This window comes from Schistocerca cancellata, chromosome 1, assembly GCF_023864275.1.
Source record: "Schistocerca cancellata isolate TAMUIC-IGC-003103 chromosome 1, iqSchCanc2.1, whole genome shotgun sequence".
Lineage (NCBI taxonomy): Eukaryota > Metazoa > Arthropoda > Insecta > Orthoptera > Acrididae > Schistocerca > Schistocerca cancellata.
This window is the reverse complement of record NC_064626.1, coordinates 1,046,425,708-1,046,437,960: the sequence shown is the minus strand read 5'-3', so window position 1 is coordinate 1,046,437,960 and position 12,253 is coordinate 1,046,425,708.

The window sequence follows — 12,253 nt, the reverse complement described above, 5'->3', positions numbered from 1 at the left end:
TTGATGTGTAGTCTCAGAAATGTGCATTTTGACTGCTTTTAAAAGTGCAAGGGGACTTGTATGTTTTATGCTTGTCCATGTTGTTTGTTATGGGTGTTTCCACAGTTATTTAATTGTTCTTGTGTAGTACTAAGGAACAAGGAATGTGTATTTGTTATCGCCATCATCCTCCTCCCTCAGCATTTACTCACTTGGTGGTGCTTAAGTAGCCTAAGGCGCACTTTACTGTTACAGCACATTCGCTTTTAAGTTATGGCTAGTCCTATTTAGTTTTAAAAGCGGTTAGGTCCCCACCTTGGCTAGCGCCTGTAAGAACAGACATAGTTTGTTCTAAGGGGCCTATTGATGATGTTGTCAGTGGCACTAAGCTAATTAAGGCACTAAATGTGAATTTACTAGTTGAGTAAGCTTGGGTGTGGCTTAGAGTGGCTGCTGTTGCTTGTTATATGTACTACTTTGGATTACCTACTGGGCATGTAGAGAAACATTATCTAGGTTACTGTTTGGTGGTGAATGTTTGTGTCCATACTGTGTGTGGTTTTGACCTTTCTTGTCCTCTTCTCTCTTCGTGGAACAGTGGTGTTGCAATGTAATGTAGTCACTTATTCAGCTCTGACCAAGTCCCTTATTCATTTTTCTGTTACAAAGCAAGGTAGTTACACTCTCTCTGTAACTTGAACCTTTGGAAGCTGATGGGATATGTGCCATCATTGCCACCCATTCCACATCAGCACTGGTGCTATGGGTCCTTGCTTTCAGCACCTTGGTCAAGGAAGGGACTTTGGGTGTCTGTGTGGACACTGCATCCATGCACTTCAGAAAAAAAGAAAAGAAATAAACATTTTAGGAACAGAAATTTTACAAAACAATTTGTGTAGAGTCTGAACATCCTCAGTCATAAACGCCCAGCTCTCCACTTGCTCTTCCCCATGATCTCTGCACATTTCAAGCAAGATCACCATATCTTTCACAAACTGAATGTGTATGGGACGTAGTGAGTAAAAACATACTCATTGTCTGGTGCCTGCAAGAACCGTTGTTGAATTGCAACAAACAGTGCAAGATATTGCGGACAATCTATTGCAGATACCATTCTGCACACTTTTGGTTGTTTAAATACATGAATACACACCTACATTGGCGTCATAGGGGATCACACTGTGTATGCATTGATGTGATTGTTCAGGCAGCCCTCACTATGACGTGTTTCATTTGGTCTTTACAGTGATGAACTGCTTATCACGTCACTTGTCAATAAAATGATGTTATCCTTGTGGGTGTACTCATAAATCTCCTATCCCAACCCCCCCCCCCCCCTGCCTTTCAGTGTGTGAATACTGAAAGCAGGACAGGACTCTACCAGCAGTAAATATTTCTCAAGACATTACTGTTCCTCATCAGTGCCACATGACCTAGCAATGATATTGCAATGAGGACAACTGCTCATTGCGATTGACAATATACCGTGAAATGAGATTAATACACACACTTATCACCCGTAAATTAAAGATGGTCGGTAAAGTTTCCTTCGGATTCTTTGCAGTGCTGCAGTAGATACGCCACGTCTACTTCCACAGATTAATAATGTCTAATGCTTGGATACACCATATTTGAAACTGAAAATACCTGTAGTTAAAAACAAGACTCCACAACACTGAAGGCAATACAGTAGTGTGCCGACTGGAAATAAAGTATGTCTGAGGTTCACTTCCCTTTGGACTATAGTGAAGAGTAAAATTACCCAGCATCATTTTGGTGTGTCATTATCACAGATGATGTAGATGATTTCAGCTGTTCTAAAATTGCTCTATGTACGGCAGTGCATGGTATCAGTATGTTCCAAAAACCTGCATGCCAAAATGCAATCTTTCAGAGGGGTCACATGTTGTGTTCTACTGTTCACAGAGCTAATACTCCAGTGGCTTGGATTGCCCTTATGCTACCAGGCATTTGTATACCTATCAGAACAATGTATATACTGTAGCTATCCTACACTACAGGGTCAAAATGTAAACATTACACTTTCCTCCAGCCCAGGCAAATTGAGCAAATTGTTTGGTAATTTTGTATTAGGTGTGGTCTGGGCTGGATCGTAGATGGCTTACAAAAGTGCCATTTCCTGAGAAACCATGAAAAACCCTGATTTTTTTGGGTACCAAAAATATCAGTTTTGGGCATGGCCACATCTAATTTCTATTCATGGCAGATCATCAAAATGTTCATTATATTTGCTTACGAGTATGTTCCTGGGGAACTCCAAAACTTTTTACGATATCCTTGTCTGTTACTGAGATCCAGATCAAAGTTACCATACTCATATACCTAATAAAATATGCACCTAATATCTTGTACGAGGTGTAAATTTATTTTTAACTGATGTAGTGAACACAAGGTTGTGGGATCATCGCATGGTTCCTGAGGTCAAACTATGTTTTCAGTCACCATTTTTTCACCAATAAAACTTAAACACACTGTTGTCATGTAATAGTCACTTCATGCCTATACAGATTGTTTTGATCGGCAAATCATTCAGTGGTACCACTTGACAGTGTAAGCTCCTCACAAAAAATTATTTTGTAGTACAGAATTCTTTGTACTTGCAAATCCAGCTGCACATTTGACAGTATACTTTAGGTGTAGCCTAAAATGATTTGATTTATGCATACTTATTTGTTATTGTGTATGTCAAAGTATGTAAATGTTTTGAAGTACATAAATAATCTAAAATCTTACTTGATGACAGAATTCACTTTATATAAGCAGCACACTCTGGTGTAACAGGAAGGAGGAGGAAACCAGCTGAAGTATGCCGCTGCCAGAGAACAAAAAAGCCGAATGTGCTCCTCTTTAAAAGACTCTGACAGAAAAATGGGGAACCTACTGCTTGGATCCACATTCTGCCTACTTTACCAAAAATTTTGGCATGTGTCGTATTTGTGCTTTTTGTACCGAAAAAGAGTAGCCCAGAGACAGTGACAGTGAAAGAGAGAGGAGACAGTGCCAGTGGAGAAAAAAAAAGAGGGAGGAGACAGTGATGGTGAATCACTGAGCACATGTGGAGAGGAGACAGTGCTCATTGAAGAGAAAGGCAGCAGACAGTAAGTGAGAAAGAGAGAGACAGTGACACTGGGAAAGAAAAAGATTGGGCAAAGAGTGGCAGTGGGACAGAGAGACAGTGAATTTGGCAGAGAAGAAGACGAAACTTCCTGGCAGATTAAAACTGTGTGCCCGACCGAGACTCGAACTCGGGACCTTTGCCTTTCGCGGGCAAGTGCTCTACCAACTGAGCTACCGAAGCACGACTCACGCCCGGTACTCACAGCTTTACTTCTGCCAGTACCTCGTCTCCTACCTTCCAAACTTTACAGAAGCTCTCCTGCGAAACTTGCAGAACTAGCACTCCTGAAAGAAAGGATATTGCGGAGACATGGCTTAGCCACAGCCTGGGGGATGTTTCCAGAATGAGATTTTCACTCTGCAGCGGAGTGTGCGCTGATATGAAACTTCCTGGCAGATTAAAACTGTGTGCCCGACCAAGACTCGAACTCGGGACCTTTGCCTTTCGCGGGCAAGTGCTCTACCAACTGAGCTACCGAAGCACGACTCACGCTGCTTTTGAAAATGTAATGTAATTGGACAGATAAAAAGTTTACTCACCAGGTGGCAGCAGGAAACACATGTATATATAGAAATTTGGAAGCTTTCAGAGTCAGTGGCTTTTCTGGCAGGAGGGTTGAAGGAGAAGACAAGAGGGATGAAGGAAAACGAATGGGGAGGTTTATGGAAAACTTACCCAGGGGAGGCTTACTGGATGGCATTTGAAGGAAAGATTGGTTGTTGGAGACTCCACCAGATGAGATTTGAAAACCTGAGAGGTGGAAGATAGTGCAATATGCAATACAGAGGTACCTGACAAAACATAGTGCATGTGTTACTAAGAATGTTACCACTGGTAGAGATGGGGGATTGGGAAAAGTAGTAGTTGTGGTCTTCAGTCCAGAGACTGGTTTCATGCACTCTCCATGTTACTATACCGTGTGCAAGCTGCTTCATCTCTAAGTACCTACTGCAACTGACGTCCTTCTGAGTCTGCTTAGTGTATTCATCTCTTGGTCTCACTCTACGATTTTTACCCTCCATGCTGCCCTCTGACACTAAATTGGTGACTCCTTGATGCCTCAGAACGTGTCCTATCAACTGATCCCTTCTTCAAGTTAAGTTGTGCCACAGATTTCGCTTCTCCCCAATTCTACTCAGTACCTCCTCATTAGTTACGTTATCTACCCCTCTAATCTTCAGCATTCTTCTGTAGCACCACATTTTGAAAGCTTCTATTCTCCTCTTGTCTAAACTGTGTATCGTCCTTGTTTCACTTCCATACAGGGCTACACTCCATACAAATACTTTCAGAAAAGACTTCTTGACACTTAAATCTTAAAAGTAGACAGGTCATAAAATAAGACACTAAAGGTAGTGAAGAAAGGATTATTCAGACCAAAGAAATTAATGGAAATTAAGGCCAAGTGGGTGGCAGGTTCCAAGGACCTGTTGTAACGCAAGTTCCCACTTGCAGAGTAGTGAGAAACTTCTCTCTTGGGGGAAGAATTGAAATTGCATGTGTGATGAAACAGGCTCCAAGGTCACAACTATCATATTTTAACAGGATATTGTGTGTTGTCAGAATACACTCTTTGCCTATGCCGGATCATCTTCACTAACAACTTGGTGATAGTCATGCCAACGTAAAAAACCGAATGGGTTTACACAATAGCTCGTACATGATGGGTTGTTTCCCAAATGGCTCTCTTTGGTAGTCCATGTTTTGCCAGTTATGGGCTGGTATATGTTGTGGCCAGAAAAAGATTAAACACACCCACTTACATGAAACATTTAGAATAAAACTAAGTGTAGTTAGAGGGAAACTTGTGAAAGCAGAGCACAACCACTTGGGTAAAGATACAAATGTTAGAAATGTAGAAGCGGGGGGAGACTAGCAATAGAGAAAAATTGCAATGAAGAAAAAAACTGCTTGAGTGTCTTTCAGGCACGCTTCCAGAATGAATTATTTACCATGGAAACTTAACACTGTAGCTGCATAGTGGAGTGTGCTCCCTGCCGCCGTTGGATAAGCAGCTGCAGCAGCAAGTCGTATACTCCTAGCTCACTCATTTGTTACATAGTTTAATTCTTAATTTCTTTGCGTGTTTTTGGTACTTGCATTGTTTAATTCATAAATTTTGGGCGTATTATAGTATTTGATAGTTGCAGCATCGCGTTTTAGTACCTGAATAGTGTAAAATCGCGTAGTCTCCTTCCGCCGCCGAGCAGTGTGTCAGCAGTGCTCAAGTGGCAGCATTACTGCATTTACTAGGCAATCTTGTATTTTAATAACCGTTTAAATTTTGTGTCGATTTGTTTGCGCTCTGTAGATTAGTTCAGACGTTCTTTGCACAACAGTTTTTAGCATGGATAGGGACTGCAACTGCTGTGTTCGGATGCAGGCTGAGTTGGCATCCCTTCGCTCCCAGCTTCAGGCAGTGTTGGCTTCAGTCACACAGCTTGAGGCTGTTGCCAATGGTCATCACTGTGGGGGTCCGGATGGGGGTTTGTCGGGGACAGCCAGCTCGTCCCACGCATCCCCCGATCGGGCTACGACTGTGGTTGCCCGGGATACTGCCCGCATTGAGGCTGATCCCTCACCTGTGGTAGAGTGGGAGGTCGTCTCAAGGTGTGGCAGGGGGCGAAAGACATTCCGGAGGGCTGAGCGGAAGGCCTCTCCAGTTTGTCTGACGAACTGGTTTCAGGCTCTGTCTCAGGCTGATACTGATCTTCGGCCTGACATGGCTGCTTGTCCTGTTCCAGAGGTTGCCCCTCAGTCTGCAAGATCCGGGCGGTCGCAGAGGGTGGGCTTACTGGTAGTTGGGAGCTCCAACGTCAGGCGCGTAATGGGGCCCCTTAGGGATATGGCAGCAAGGGAGGGGAAGAAAACCAAAGTGCACTCCGTGTGCATACCGGGGGGAGTCATTCCAGATGTGGAAAGGGTCCTTCCGGATGCCATTAAGGGTACAGGGTGCACCCATCTGCAGGTGGTCGCTCATGTCGGCACCAATGATGTGTGTCGCTATGGATCGGAGGAAATCCTCTCTGGCTTCCAGCGGCTATCTGATTTGGTGAAGACTGCCAGTCTCGCTAGCAGGATGAAAGCAGAGCTCACCATCTGCAGCATCGTCGACAGGACTGACTGCGGACCTTTGGTACAGAGCCGAGTGGAGGGTCTGAATCAGAGGCTGAGACGGTTCTGCGACCGTGTGGGCTGCAGATTCCTCGACTTGCGCCATAGGGTGGTGGGGTTTCGGGTTCCGCTGGATAGGTCAGGAGTCCACTACACGCAACAAGCGGCTACACGGGTAGCAGGGGTTGTGTGGCGTGGGCTGGGCGGTTTTTTAGGTTAGATGGCCTCGGGCAAGTACAGAAAGGGCAACAGCCTCAACGGGTGCGGGGCAAAGTCAGGACATGCGGGGACCAAGCAGCAATCGGTATTGTAATTGTAAACTGTCGAAGCTGCGTTGGTAAAGTACCGGAACTTCAAGCGCTGATAGAAAGCACCGAAGCTGAAATCGTTATAGGTACAGAAAGCTGGCTGAAGCCAGAGATAAATTCTGCCGAAATTTTTACAAACATACAGACGGTGTTTAGAAAGGATAGATTGCATGCAACCGGTGGTGGAGTGTTCGTTGCTTTTAGTAGTAGTTTATCCTGTAGTGAAGTAGAAGTGGATAGTTCCTGTGAATTATTATGGGTGGAGGTTACACTCAACAACCGAGCTAGGTTAATAATTGGCTCCTTTTACCGCCCCCCCGACTCAGCAGCATTAGTGGCAGAACAGCTGAGAGAAAATTTGGAATACATTTCACATAAATTTTCTCAGCATGTTATAGTCTTAGGTGGAGATTTCAATTTACCAGATATAGACTGGGACACTCAGATGTTTAGGACGGGTGGTAGGGACAGAGCATCGAGTGACATTATACTGAGTGCACTATCCGAAAATTAGCTCGAGCAATTAAACAGAGAACCGACTCGTGGAGATAACATCTTGGACCTACTGATAACAAACAGACCCGAACTTTTCGACTCTGTAAGCGCAGAACAGGGAATCAGTGATCATAAGGCCGTTGCAGCATCCCTGAATATGGAAGTTAATAGGAATATAAAAAAAGGGAGGAAGGTTTATCTGTTTAGCAAGAGTAATAGAAGGCAGATTTCAGGCTACCTAACAGATCAAAACGAAAATTTCTGTTCCGACACTGACAATGTTGAGTGTTTATGGAAAAAGTTCAAGGCAATCGTAAAATGCGTTTTAGACAGGTACGTGCCGAGTAAAACTGTGAGGGACGGGAAAAACCCACCGTGGTACAACAACAAAGTTAGGAAATTACTGCGAAAGCAAAGAGAGCTTCACTCTAAATTTAAACGCAGCCAAAACCTCTCAGACAAACAGAAGCTAAACGATGTCAAAGTTAGCGTAAGGAGGGCTATGCGTGAAGCGTTTTGTGAATTCGAAAGTAAAATAGTAGGTACCGACTTGACAGAAAATCCTAGGAAGTTCTGGTCTTACGTTAAATCAGTAAGTGGCTCGAAACAGCATGTCCAGACACTCCGGGATGATGATGGCATTGAAACAGAGGATGACAAGCGTAAAGCTGAAATACTAAACACCTTTTTCCAAAGCTGTTTCACAGAGGAAGACCGCACTGCAGTTCCTTCTCTAAATCCTCGCACAATCGAAAAAATGGCTGACATCGAAATAAGTGTCCAAGGAATAGAAAAGCAACTGAAATCACTCAACAGAGGAAAGTCCACTGGACCTGACGGGATACCAATTCAATTCTACACAGAGTACGCGAAAGAACTTGCCCCCCTTCTAACAGCCGTGTACCGCAAGTCTCTAGAGGAACGGAAGGTTCCAAATGATTGGAAAAGAGCACAGGTAGTCCCAGTCTTCAAGAAGGGTCGTCGAGCAGATGCGCAAAACTATAGACCTATATCTCTGACGTCGATCTGTTGTAGAATTTTAGAACATGTTTTTTGCTCGAGTATCATGTCGTTTTTGGAAACTCAGAATCTACTATGTAGGAATCAACATGGATTCCGGAAACAGCGATCGTGTGAGACCCAACTCGCTCTATTTGTTCATGAGACCCAGAAAATATTAGATACAGGCTCCCAGGTAGATGCTATTTTTCTTGACTTCCGGAAGGCGTTCGATACAGTTCCGCACTGTCGCCTGATAAACAAAGTAAGAGCCTACGGAATATCAGACCAGCTGTGTGGCTGGATTGAAGAGTTTTTAGCAAACAGAACACAGCATGTTGTTCTCAACGGAGAGACGTCTACAGATGTTAAAGTAACCTCTGGCGTGCCACAGGGGAGTGTTATGGGACCATTGCTTTTCACAATATATATAAATGACCTAGTAGATAGTGTCGGAAGTTCCATGCGGCTTTTCGCGGATGATGCTGTAGTATACAGAGAAGTTGCAGCATTAGAAAATTGTAGCGAAATGCAGGAAGATCTGCAGCGGATAGGCACTTGGTGCAGGGAGTGGCAACTGACCCTTAACATAGACAAATGTAATGTATTGAGAATACATAGAAAGAAGGATCCTTTATTGTATGATTATATGATAGCGGAACAAACACTGGTAGCAGTTACTTCTGTAAAATATCTGGGAGTATGCGTGCGGAACGATTTGAAGTGGAATGATCATATAAAATTAATTGTTGGTAAGGCGGGTACCAGGTTGAGATTCATTGGGAGAGTCCTTAGAAAATGTAGTCCATCAACAAAGGAGGTGGCTTACAAAACACTCGTTCGACCTATACTTGAGTATTGCTCATCAGTGTGGGATCCGTACCAGATCGGGTTGACGGAAGAGACAGAGAAGATCCAAAGAAGAGCGGTGCGTTTCGTCACAGGGTTATTTGGTAACCGTGATAGCGTTACGGAGATGTTTAACAAACTCCAGTGGCAGACTCTGCAAGAGAGGCGCTCTGCATCGTGGTGTAGCTTGTTCGCCAGGTTTCGAGATGAGGTATCGAATATATTGCTTCCCCCTACTTATACCTCCCGAGGAGATCACGAATGTAAAATTAGAGAGATTAGAGCGCGCACAGAGGCTTTCAGACAGTCGTTCTTCCCGCGAACCATACGCGACTGAAACAGGAAAGGGAGGTAATGACAGTGGCACGTAAAGTGCCCTCCGCCACACACCCTTGGGTGGCTTGCGGAGTATAAATGTAGATGTAGATGTAGATGTAGAAGTAGAAGTAGAAGTAGAACACTGAGCACGATGAAGGCAGATCCCAGACTGACATCCACAACTGGACTGCTTGAGAGCAAGCCACCCCCACCCCATGGCCATTGCATTGCTTGGTACACATATAGAATGGGAGTGGAGTGGTGAAGACATTAGTCAGCAGCTGTATCCTGATGTTACTTTATCACTGTTAAATATATGTTCTACAATGATCAAGCTGCATGCCCAAAAGACTTTCATTTACAATATTCACCAGGAAATGCTATAAACGTACAATATGAGATTTCTTGAAGAATACCACAGAAGGGTAAAACTATTGCCAAAAACATAATTACAGGTATAGAACCATTGGATAATTACTGCACTTGAATATAGCTTTGGTAGGGCAGAGTGGCTGCCTGACATTTTACTCCCCAGTGCTGTCATGGACAAACAATATGTGACCTGTAAGTAAGGAGGGCAAGGTCTGAGACAAATAGATACAGCATATTACAATTGTAAAGTTGAATTTGGCAGGTACTATTTTTCCACAATAAGTTGATCCTTTTTACTGTTGCTGCCAGTAGTGGAGAAAATCTGCTCTAGTTGGAAAATATTAATTTTTCTCTGAGCCCTGCCAATATTTCTGTCTGGCTATCCTGATTTAGGTTTTTCGTGATTTCCCTAAATCACTCCAGGCAAATGCTGGGATGGTTTCTTTGAAAGGGCATGGCCGACTTCTTCCCCATCCTTCCCTAATCCGATGAGACCGATGACCTCACTGTTTGGTCTCTTCCCACAAACAACCAACCAACCAATATTTCTGCATTTGTCACCTCTGCTTTTGTATAAGCACAAAATTAGACATAATGGTGTCAGCACTGTAATGGTGTCAGCACTGCGGAAGCAGGTGGCACTACCCTCTCCTTACATTTCTCTCCCCTCAGCAGTCATAAGTAACACAGAGGCAAGACCCATCTCCCGCCATTCCTGACAGCCACCGTGTGAAGGGTCAACTCATTGCGACCCAGCAAGTGAATGATCCACTTATGCATCAAATAATACAGTCTGAGATGACAAATGGAAAGAGGGGAATTATTGCCCAAGTTAGGAAGGTTTCAAGGAGGTTCTCACAGAATTCAGAAGGTAATGACACTGACTCACTTCTGCAACATAACATCAAAACAGAAAATCGCATAATGCACAAACTGTCTGGACAACTTAAGATACTGATAGAAATCAGATGTATCTGTGGCTTAAAAGAGGAAGATAGAGAGCAGCAGAAGCTCCAATGCTGGTTGCTTAAGATAAGGCTGTGAGGATGAAGAATTATGAAAAAGTTATAATGAAAAAGCACTCAAGATGACAGAGTACATAGTGGGACAGTGTCATGAAAGGAGGGTATAAGATGAACATCAACAAAAGCAAAAGCAAAACGAGGATAATGGAATGTAGTCGAATTAAATCGGGTGATGCTGAGGGAATTAGATGAGGAAATCTACATCTACATGATTACTCTGCAATTCACATTTAAGTGCTTGGCAGAGGGTTCATCAAACCACAATCATACTATCTCTCTACCATTCCACTCCCGAGCAGCGTGCAGGGAAAACGAACACCTAAACCTTTCTGTTCGAGCTCTGATTTCTCTTATTTTATTTTGATGATCATTCCTACCTATATAGGTTGGGCTCAACAAAATATTTTCGCATTCAGAAGAGAAAGTGGGTGACTGAAATTTCGTAAATAGATCTCGCTGCGACGAAAAAGTCTTTGCTTTAATGACTTCCATCCCAACTCGCGTATCATATCTGCCACACTCTCTCCCCTATTACGTGATAATACAAAACGAGCTGCCCTTTTTTGCACCCTTTCAATGTCCTCCGTCAATCCCACCTGGTAAGGATCCCACACCGCGCAGCAATATTCTAACAGAGGACGAACAAGTGTATTGTAAGCTGTCTCTTTAGTGGACTTGTTGCATCTTCTAAGTGTCCTGCCAATGAAACGCAACCTTTGCCTCGCCTTCCCCACAATATTATCTATGTGGTCTTTCCAACTGAAGTTGTTCGTAATTTTAACACCCAGGTACTTAGTTGAATTGACAGCCTTGAGAATTGTACTATTTATCAAGTAATCGAATTCCAACGGATTTCTTTTGGAACTCATGTGGATCACCTCACACTTTTCGTTGTTTAGTGTTAACTGCTACCTGCCACACCATACAGCAATCTTTTCTAAATCGCTTTGCAACTGATACTCTTCAAGTAATAAAAGAGTTTTGCTATTTGGGGAGCAAAATAACTGATGATGGTCGAAGTAGAGAGGATATAAAATGCCGACTGGCAATGGAAAGGAAAGCATTTCTGAGTGTAGATTTAAGTGTCAGGAAGTCGTTTCTGAAAGTATTTGTATGGAGTGTAGCCATGTATGGAAGTGAAACATGGACGGTAAATAGTTTGGACAAGAAGAGAATAGAAGCTTTCGAAATGTGGTGCTACAGAAGAATGCTGAAGATTAGATGGGTAGATCACATAACTAATCAATAGAATTGGGGAGGAGTTTGTGGCACAATTTGACTAGAAGAAGGAATTGGTTGGTAGGACATGTTCTGAGACATCTGGGGATCACCAATTTAGTATTGGAGGGCAGAGTGGAGGGTAAAAATCGTAGAGGGAGACCTAGAGATGAATACACTAAGCAGATTCAGAAGGATGTAAGCTGCAGTACGTACTGGGAGATGAAGCAGCTTGCACAGGAAGAGCAGCATGGAGAGCTGCATCAAACCAGTCTCAGGACTGAAGACAACAACAACATAGTGGGACTACATCTGACTGCCGTATCTGGATGAAGAATTAATACCTCATGAGACACAATAACACATGCTCATACCTTCATTAGCAAATAGGCAGAGATCTAAGAGTACAAGATTTCTCCAACAAATTTTACAACCAC